General features: G+C 37.1%; 1 long non-coding RNA gene across 1 annotated transcript; it reads right to left on the bottom strand.

The window, feature by feature from the left end:
- Positions 1-8041: 8041 nt before the first annotated feature.
- On the bottom strand, positions 8042-9382 carry LOC132599632 (uncharacterized). Its single transcript, XR_009566905.1, has 2 exons — positions 9052-9382; positions 8042-8347 (listed from the first exon to the last, which is right to left on the bottom strand). It is a non-coding gene; the product is annotated as an uncharacterized LOC132599632 (long non-coding RNA).
- Between the last annotated feature and the right edge of the window lie 1652 nt (positions 9383-11034).

Raw genomic sequence — 11034 nt, 5'->3', positions numbered from 1 at the left:
TAACTGAGGAGTAAGGTATTTGGCCAGTGCATTGCATTGCACTTCATCATATTTTGCATTGTACATCATTACATTTTATTCTACATTATGATATGCTCGTTTGATTCTGATTTTGGTATGGATGTTGAATGCCTATTGTGATATAAGTATGACTATTGACTGAGTTAAATTGTGGATTAGTGACTCTACCTAGGGACGGAACTTGGACTTGTGATTATCAGGTGAGATAATTGAAACTTGACAAACTTGTGGTTTAGAAGCTTCATCTTAGGCTGTGACTCTGTTATGAGATATTCTGTGACTTGGATTTGAGTATTAAGTGTCTATCTATTCATCTAGTTGATTTTATACTTATATGCGTGAACTAATCTTAGTCTGCCTATGATGCTTACCAGTACATAGTGTTTGTACTGATACTATCTTGCTGCACCATTTTTGAGTGGAGATTTTGTTCCAGAGATTTCATCCAGACCACATCTCTAGCTTGAAGCTAGCTAGCTTAATCGGATCCGAAGGTGAGCTTCTATCCATGCCATGCCACCTGAAGATCTCTCTTTCCAGATGTTTACTTTTATTCCAGACATTATTTGTTATTATATCTGAGATATATTTCATTCTTTAGACATTGTTGGTTATAGTCATTGTACGACGACTTTTAGATTCTAGGGGTGTAATAATTAGACTTCCGCACTTATATTATTTATTATTTATGACTTGGTCAGACTATTTATTCATGCACTCATTTATTGATGTTGGAGTATAAATGATTAAAGAAGTTGAAATTGGCTAGTGATTAATAGGTTAACGGGTAAGGGTTCGCCTACTAGTAATAATGAGATCGGTGCCCACACGATCGGTAATTTGGGTCGTGACTTTTGGGCATTTTCGCCGAGTATGGATTATCTCATTTTGACTCGAGGGCACCGTTAGCACACTTCTCGAGGTGTCTAGATTGGATTCGGACAAGTTTTGGGATATATAGGCTTAAGGTGAGAAATGGTTGACCAAAAGTTGACTTTTGGGTAAACGGACCTTTTTTGAAATTTCGTCAATTTTGAGAGGTCTGGATGGTCGCTTAGAACTTGTGTATGTATTTGGATCGGTTCCCAATGCACTCGGATGCATTTGAGACTTGGGTTTGGGAAATTAAAATTAAGGTGTCGGGGGTTGACTCGGTCAATGAGACCTCCGTTGGGAATTCCGAGGCCACGGGTGCGTTCGTAGCGTGTTTTTATGTATGTCTATGTGTATGGTATTTGAGCAGATGGCCTAGGGAATTAGTCAAAAAATAGGTTCAAATGGTGAAACTTAGGTAAGTTTATGGTGTCTGGTGCCTGCGTTGGCGGTACCAGCACCGCGGTAGCGGTACCGCTGGAGCGGTCAATGGATTTTTGCCTTTACCGCTGAAGCGCTCGAGTGACCACTGAAGCGGCTCCATTGGGGCTGTCCCAGTGCCGCTAAAGCGGGTGACGGGCAGTGGATATAATTAATGAAGTGTTAAAAGCCTTTAGACCCTCATTTACTCCCATTTTGAAATTAGAGCTTTTGGGGACTGTTCTTGGAGATATTTTGGGAATATTCTTGGTGGTAAATCTTGCTAATTCCTTTACTTTTTCTTTAATCCTAATCATTATAGATTTCCCCTTTCCTTTAATAATCCCTTAGTAATGGAAGTTGGAGGTGGTTTTGACGAACTTTTCCCTAGGCTTATTAATGATGAAATTGATGGTGTTTATGTTAGATTTTGAGGAATCTAAGCTGATAAAATCATATATCTTCCATTTCCAGTGTTGAATTTCGGAATCAAAGAGTTAGGGTTAATACCCAAATTAGGGGTTTTACTTCAAATTCGAAATTGGGTAAATCTATGAGTTAATTTAGCAATTAGTGATTGGGTTATGATCACCTAGTGCTTTATTTGATATTTTGCTTCCGAATTTTCCATTTTTGCCCTTGTGGACCCTTTTCCCCAATTTCTAGGGTTAGAATTGACCTAGACTGAATAGTGGCAATATTAGTAACATTCTTCATGATTTCTAATCTAGATTTCGATTATGCTTAGATTACTTTGTTTCTGAGGTTCAGCGGAAAGGCAAGAAAAGGAATGAGTTGTTGGTGTTGCGGTTCGGCCATCTAGGTAGGTTATGGCTTACCCTTGGTAAGACTTCGTATAGCGAAGCGCATATCTAGATTATATTGTTGGAGATAACATGTGAACCTTCGGATATGAAGTTGGGTTGGATATTGCCTTAGGTTGGGCCTTGTTGTGTGTTGGGGCTAGCCACCCCGTTGTGTTGTGATTTGTGTTTCTATTATGCTGGCTTGATGCCATGAGTTGTTGATAGCTATTGGATTCTGTTTTATCATCTTGATTACGATATTGTTAGCGTACCCACTGTTAGTACTTGTGATTCGGTTATACTATTGGCATATCCACTGTTGGTATTTGTGATTCGAACATATTATTGGCGTACTCATTGTTGGTACTTGTAATATTGAGCATGATTATTGATGTTGATACATGCATTGCACGCTCTCTCATTTTCATGATTCATTGTTGAGATACTGATGATACTTGATAAAACATTTTGATAAGCTGGGCTCGGTTTTACTTGAGTGACATGAGATGGCCGATATCCAATGTTAGTTCCGGAATTGTTGATTGAGTGAGTGCATGGACTCCACGGGTCCCCCTGAGTGGTGCCGATGAGAACCCCTCATGGGCAAAGATTCGGGGTCCCGTCTGTCTGTTAGTCAAAGATCCGGGATGGGTGGCACTTAGACTTCGCGAGTCACACTGGGTTGTGCTACTGAGATGTCGATATTTCCGTCCGGAGTACATGTGTGCACAGTATTTGCATGGCATTGCATTGCATTCATACACTATTGCATTGCATTGCATTATTGATTGATTTTGAGATGTTGGATTTGGACTTGATACATTTGGACTTGGCACATTTGGAATTAGATGCTTTACTTAGGCGATGACGTGTACTTGGATTCGATTACATTGACTTATACTTGTTGGTTTATCTGCTTATTTGCTTTAGTATCTGAATTGTGTTAGCTATGCTTAGTCGGCTGATGATGCCTACCAGTACTGTTGTTTGTACTGACCTGCACTTGCTGCATTCCTTTATGAATGCAGAGTATCGGGTCGGATCTGATTCCGTGACGCGTGGTTGATAGTCGCTTCAGCTTTATCTTTGAGTTTCCAGGGTGAGCATGGCCATTCGCTGCCTTGATCTATCTTTATGTCCTATTCTATTCAGAGACATAGACACTTTATGTATTATTATTCCAGACTTGTATTATTTCCCTTTTAGAGGCACTTGTATTATTCATACTAGACCTTTGGGGTATTATTATTATTCCGCACTATCTTATTATATATATCGTGAGACTTATTTATCTATTCTTTTCCGCTTGATTAGTTATGTATTATGACTTTTTTTATTGTTGGGTTGAGGGTTCGCTTATCGAGGTGGCAAGAACTTTTAACATTCACAAAGAAATAGCCACTTTAACTTAAGGCACCTGTTCTGTGACTTTTGCAAAGTTAAAGGTCATACTAAAGAAAATTTCTGTAAGACACATGGATATCCTATAAGACTTTCAGTTCAAAATAAAGAATGGAAAAAACTCTTCTTATCATGAAAATAGTTCTGCAGACAATGTGGTAATGGACAAGCTAACAATGGTCTTGGTGGTGGCAGTTCTAGTCAATTTGGGCAAATTCAGTACATGAATGCAGAGAGTCAAGGTCATGGATATGTTGCAGGACCATTTACATCAGTTGGTCAAAAGAACCAACATGAATCCTGTCCGCTACTAACTCAAGATCAATATCAACATCTTGAAATTACTGAACAAACCAGCAGATACTACTCATTTAGTGAATATGGCAGGTGTTATCAGTACTGCATTTACAATCCAGGATCAGAAACAAGAGCGGATAGTAGATACAGGTGCTACCAATCATATAATAGCAGATCTGAAGCTACTAGACAATCCAACTGTTTCAAAGAGTGGAAATCCTAAAAGAGTACACCTACCAAATGGAGACATTTCTTTGGTTACTCATATAGGATCAAGTACTCTCTTTTACAACAATACAATCACTGATGTGTTTTATATTCCTCAATTCAAATTCAATCTATTATCTATCTCAAGACTAACCAAAGAGTTGAAATGCTCAACTTCATTTTTCCCTGACTTCTGTATTTTTCAGGATCTCTTCAATGGGAAGGTAAAGATGATTGGTAAAGAGGAAGGAGGACTATACCTACTATCAGACAATGTTGACAAGAAAGAAGTCATTTTAGCTGCTATAAACTCTAGAAATACGGTTTCTACTATAATTGATCAAAACTACAGATTATATACATATATATATATATATATGGCACAGGAGATTTTGACATGTATACATTAGTGTTTTAAAGAAACTACTTCCTGCAAGCTTAGATCATATCACAATAACAGTGAATAAGTGCACAGTTTGTTCATGTGCCAAACAAACAAGATTGCCTTTTCCTGTTAGTGTCACTCATAGTTCTAGTAGTTTTGATTTGATTCATTTGGATTTGTGGGGACCTTACAAAATTGCTACTCTTGAAGGAAATAAATAATTTCTTGTTGTTGTGGATGACTATTCTAGATTCACATACGTGTTCCTATTAAAAATAAAGTCTGATGTCTATACAGTTTTATAACAATTTCTTCCTTATGTGAATACTCAGTTTAATAAAATGGTCAAGATTGTGAGAAGTGACAATGGGACTGAGTTTGTTAACACCCTATGCAGTAACTTGTTCAAAAATCTAGGTATAGTTCATCAAACTTCCTATACATATACCCCTCAGCAAAATGGAATTGCTGAGAGGAAACACAAACATATATTAGAAATGACAAGGGCAATTAGATTCCAATCTTATATTCCTATAAAATTTTGGGGACTATGTGTTAAAGCTGCAGTATACATTATAAACAAGCTACCAAGTTCTATTATTAAAAATAAGTCACCATATGAATAGTTACATCGTAGAAAACCATCTCCAGAACATCTAAGAGTACTTGGATACTTATGTTTTGCAAAAGCTGTGAATGAATCTGACAAACTCAGTACAAGAGCAAGAACTGCAGTTCATCTTGGATATGCAGAAACACAAAAAAGTTACTACTCTATGATCTAACTAGTCATGTTTTGTTTGTCAAAAAGGATGTTATATTCAAGGAGGGTACATTTCCTTTTAAGCAGAAGGAAACTCCTATTCCACCATTCATGTTCAATGGCACAAATGAATCAGACATGACAACAGTTTCTTACAGACACACAGATATCAGTGATCAAGTTGAAATGCATGATTAAAATACAGTACATAATGAGGGGAAGCAACTAAACACACAACAAGTTGCACCACTAGAGACTGAAACACGTGAAGTAAACCAACAAAGCATGATTACACACCTCAACATACAACACCAAAAATACCAGCTGAAATTCCTACACCTCAAAATCCTATACCTACTGAACAACCAAATACAAGAGCATCAAGAAGAAGCAAAAAAACCACCAGTGTGGATGAAAGACTTTATTTAACTCAATGTACATGTTGATACTTATGCTTTAGCCAAATACCTATTATATGACAAACTAGTACCCAAACACCAAGCCTACTTATCCAAAATGATAAACATAACTGAAGCAAAGACATACAAAGAAGCAGCAGCTGATCTAAAATGGATAGAAGCCATGAAGGCAGAAATCTCAATATTACAAGACAACCATACATGGGATATTGTCTGTTTACCAGCAGGTAAGTCACCTATAGGGTTTAAGTAGATATACAAAGTGAAGTACAAGTCCACAGGTTAAGTTGAAAGGTATAAAGCAAGGTTAGTAACAAAAGGATATAGTCAAAAGGGGGGTATAGATCACCAAGAACTTTCAGTCTTGTAGTAAAGATGAAGACTGTAAGGACAGTTTTGACAATTGTAGCTCAAAACAAATGGCACATTCATCTGATGGATGCCTTTAATGCATTTCTACAAGGTGATTTAAATGATGAGATCTATATGGAGTTACCTCAAGAGGAGAAGAATCCAGTGTGCAGACTCATTAAATCCCTGTATGGATTTAAACAGACACCTAGACAATAGAATGCTAATCTATCTGAGGCTCTATTGAGTTATTAGTTCAAGAAATGTGAGCATAATCATTCTTTCTTCACCTGAAAGGCAACAACAGACTCAGTGTTTGTACTCATATATGTTGATGATATGCTCATAACTGGAAGTAGTCTACAAGCTTTTGAAGAAACCAAGAATCAACTGAAACAGTCTTTCAAAATGAATGATCTGGGTGAACTCAAATATTTCCTAGGAATTGAGTTTGCAAGGTCAAAACATGGCATACTTATGCATCAGAGGAAATATGCACTTGAACTCATTGCTGAAACTAGATTAAGTGGTTCAAAACCAGCTGTAACACGTATTGATACAAATGTTAAGCTGACTACAAAGGAGTATGATGATCTGGTCAATAAAGACAATTTAGAATCGAAGGAAACTAGTCCAAAATCCAAGATCATACATGATCCATTGGTTGATCAAGGGACTTATCAGATACTAATAGGAAAGTTATTGTATCTGAACATAACCAGGCCTGACATATCATTTGGAGTACAAACCTTAAGTCAATTTCTTCAGCAAACTAAAAAATCCCATATGAAGATAGCCTTGAGAATAATAAGATATATAAAAGGTCAGCTAGGACAAGGAGTTCTACAGTCGAGTACTCAAAAAAACAAAATTTCTGCCTTTGTGATGCAGATTGGGCATCTTGTCCACATACTAGAAAATCTGTATGAGGATATTTGGTAAAATTTGGAAATTCCATTGTATAATGGAAATCAAAGAAGCAATCCACAGTTTCAAGAAGTTCAGCAGAGTCATAATACAGAAGCATTGCTATAGTGGTCACATAGATAATTTGGTTACCAGGCTTGATGAAGAAGCTGAATATTGAAGTTCAAAAACTAGTTGAAATATTCACTGATAGTAAAGCAGCACTACAGTTTGCTGCAAATCCAGTATATCATGAAAGGACTATCTATATTGAGATTGATTTCCATTTCATAAGAGAAACGATTGCACTGGACTAGTGGCTACTAAATATGTTCCTACTCAAGAACAACCCTCAGATTTACTAACAAAAGGATTATATAAAGTTCAGCATCATTATCTGTGCTCCAAGCTAGGAGTTCAAGCATATTTTCACTTCCTAGCTTGAGGGGGAGTGTTGAGACAAGTGATTCAAATGGTGGTTAAGTTAGTTAGAGGGTTTAAATGTTAGTTAAGTTAGTTAGAAGGATCATTATGAGATCATTTATGAAGTTCAGGGACTTAAAAGTGTTAATAGCTGATTATGAGTTAGTCATTAAGTACAAGTTAGTTACATGATTAACAACTCATCCAGTTGATCATTCTCTACGTATATATACCAGATATACAAGTTGTATACACATAGAAAATTAATGAGAATCAATCTCTTCTTCTTCCTCTCCATTTCTTATTCTTCTCTAAACTGATCAAGATTACATATCTGATCCTATACTTCTAAAAAATACACTGGTACAGTTCTTTATCTAGGTTCTTGTGAATCAAAAGCAGTTGAATTCACCAGTAGAGGGACCTATGTATATAACTGAAATAGTACGTCATAATATCATAAAATTGAGTAGAGGTAAAAAGGAACTTACATGACAAAGTCATCTGTATATATAGTGGAGAACATGTGTTTGGAAAGTAAATATATAATATTTTAGGAAATCTCTCTTGAAATGAAAACTCCAGCTTGTTTTTGTAAAGGAAGTTAATTGACAACAAACAATCTTTGGCAATGAGAAGAGAATCGGTCTCTCTTTCATATTTCAAGCCAACAACTAATGTTTTCTGAGAATTGACGAAATTCTCTTAGTGTAACTCGCAAGCAATAAATAGCACCACAACATATTTATATTCTTTATGAAGAAAGAGCGGAAAAGTGGCCATACAGCTTTCTCATTATCATCCAAGAAGTCATACAAAACGAGTTGATGTTTGATTTCAGCTGTGTTTTATCTTAGACAATGTAATGACTGTGGATTCCATCCTACAACATTGTTATTGATGGTTCAAAAAACATTTGACATTAGTAGGCGCAAAGAGTATCGCGAAAGATGTTATTGAAATGAAGCAGAACAATAAAATGGATTCATACTTTAGAGCCAACTGCATTGTATCATCATACAGAAATACCACGACAAATACCCATGACATCACTTCCATCTCTCTTCCTCTTAATCTGAAAATCATATTTTTTATAAGTACAAATCCAAATTGAAGCAGATAAATGAAACAGATTCTGATGATGAAAAAATAAAATATGGAAGTACGACAAATATCATGTTTCGTTAAATCTTCAACTCTAATCTACAATAGTTAAGCGATAGAGGGAATAATATTCCAAATGCTAGAAATCTTATAGTCGTTTGATTTGCACAGTTAGCTGCTGCTTGTGGAATACTAAATGTTGCTTGATCTATTATGAACATCACATTAGACTTTCTTCAAATATCTGCACAGTTATGAAGTAACAATCAATAGTCAGTACTCATAATGCCTAATGCTTCTTAATGAACATCAACTTCAACAACACAGCTACGAATCCTAATTCTCAAACTTGTTGAAGATGTTAAATTACTCTAGTTGCCATCAACTACTACGGATATTAGTAATACGGAAGGCTAGATTTGGTAATAAGTCATCTCTTAACATATCAAATATTAAATATAACATAGATGGTTTAGTGTGTACTACATTTAATACTTGAGTTATGCCCATAAAGCACAAGCAAATAATCATAGTAACAACTTTGATGTGTTACAATTTGCATAAATTTAGACAACAACCATTTGTTTAGAGTCCTCCGCCTCCCTCTACTTTAAAAAATTACTAACTGAAAAAAAAGAGAAACAGAGAAACAAGCAGCAAGAGTTAAAAACTAACCTCAGTTATCTTCTGGTGAATTTTCGATCTCGTGAATATGTTTGTTGCCAAATCCTTCCCGATGCTGAAGAACTAACACCACTAACATCATAATACTCAAGACACTTTCACTATTTTCTTTTATCCTACTATTTCCAAAATCCGAGGTAAGGGAACTTTAGATCTTCAAAAATATAGAGAGGCGAAAAGGAAACAGAGACAAAATAGAATACCACAAATATCCAAATTAGAACCCTAGGTCAAAATTACAAGATCGCCAAAATATAATCACATTGTCATGCTCTTATTATCACTTCATATACTCATACGGTCATACACATTCTATCATCGGAAAATAAAAAATTAATATGCATGTACAATTACCTTATATGCGATTGGTGAAAATGTGAGTTTTTTGTTCCGTAGCCGCTACCATACCTATCATCCTTTAACAATCCGCTAGGTCGTTATGGGAGCCTTAACTATTTTATCCCTACCCGTATCCTTTTGAGACTAGGAATGAGCTTAATGAAAGCTCGAAGAGTTAGAAGTCTAAACATGGAGGCCTTGATTTATTCTTGTGTGTATGTTGTGCATTGTTTGAAAACTTGTTTCATTTCCATTGGAGGGTGAATTAGTAAATTTGACCTCTGTTGGGAATTTCGATGCCACGGGTGAGTCCGTAGCATAATTTTGCATTGATGTGCATGTTTTTTTTGTGTCTGTAGGGCCTCGGATTGATGTAAGAATTTTGGGTGAAAATCTGGTGAAAAACCAGAGCTCATTGGTCAAATGTGACTACTGCAGCGGGTGTAATATTTCTTATCTTATTAATTTTATGAACGTATGCATGATACTAATATTAGTCGACCTATAATATCTACTGGTACATGTATTTGTACTGATACTACCTTGCTGCACCCTTTGTGAATGCAGATTGTGTGCCAGAGACTTCGTCCAGACCTCATATTTAGCTTGAGGCCAGTTCCTGATCAGATCCGAGGGTGAGCTCTTATCCATTCCATGCCGCCTAAAGATCTTTCTTGTTTTGGATGTCTATTTCATTCAGACATTTATGATTATTTTAGACAGTTGTTCATTCTTTAGACAATTATGTTTTAGAGTCCTTGTGCGATGACTACTTTTGCATTTTGGGGTTGTAATAGATAGGATTTTCGCAGTTTATTTATTTATTGCATGATTAGACAAATTTATGATTCACTTCTGGTTATTAATTTATAATTTCTTAAATGATTAAGTAATTGGTTAAGGGAATGGTTTGCCCACTAGGAGAATTAGTGTGGGTGCCACTCACGGCTATTTAGGTCGTGACAAAGTTGGTATCAGAGCCCTAGGTTCATCGATTTCATTGTACAAGAACATGTCTAGTAGAGTCTTGTAGATCGGTCCGGAGTTGTCTGTACTTATCTTCGAGTTGCCATGGGATTCAAATTCTTTCTTTTTTTAGTGCTACTTGATTCCAATTGGTATCTGAATTTTCTTTCTATTCTCACACAGATAGTGAGGACTCGTGCGGGAGCAGCATCGAATGAGGTACCAGCGCAGGCCGTTTGGGCCGCAGCTGGTGGTAGAGGCTAGGACAGGGGCCGCGGCTGTGGCAGAGGCAGTGGAGCAGCAGTGCCAGCCAGGGGCGGGACTTCTGCGGCTGGTCAGGCTCGGGCTGGGTCCCCCACGCCTCAGGTAGTTCCTAATAAGGTGGCAGAGTTTGCAGCAGCACTAGCTCAGCCAGATATTATAGCTCCTCCAATGTTGTCAGAAAACATGGTTCGAGTGTTGAAACTGTTGAACGGGTTGACACAGGCAGGTGTGTTGCCAGCCGTTCCAGGTGCTCGGGGTATGACAGTGGGTGATCCGGCTCCGGGAGGGGGGGGGGGTTGCTCCAGGGTTACAGCACACTGTAGTTGTGGCTCCACGTATGGATGAGGCTCTAGGACCGGAGGTATTTTCTAGACTAGTGGGAGGTTCGGTGATGAGCATGATTTG

This window comes from Lycium barbarum, chromosome 6, assembly GCF_019175385.1.
Source record: "Lycium barbarum isolate Lr01 chromosome 6, ASM1917538v2, whole genome shotgun sequence".
NCBI classification, from domain to species: domain Eukaryota; kingdom Viridiplantae; phylum Streptophyta; class Magnoliopsida; order Solanales; family Solanaceae; genus Lycium; species Lycium barbarum.
Note: the sequence above shows the minus strand (reverse complement) of the source record. Positions and strands in the feature narration are given on the sequence as shown.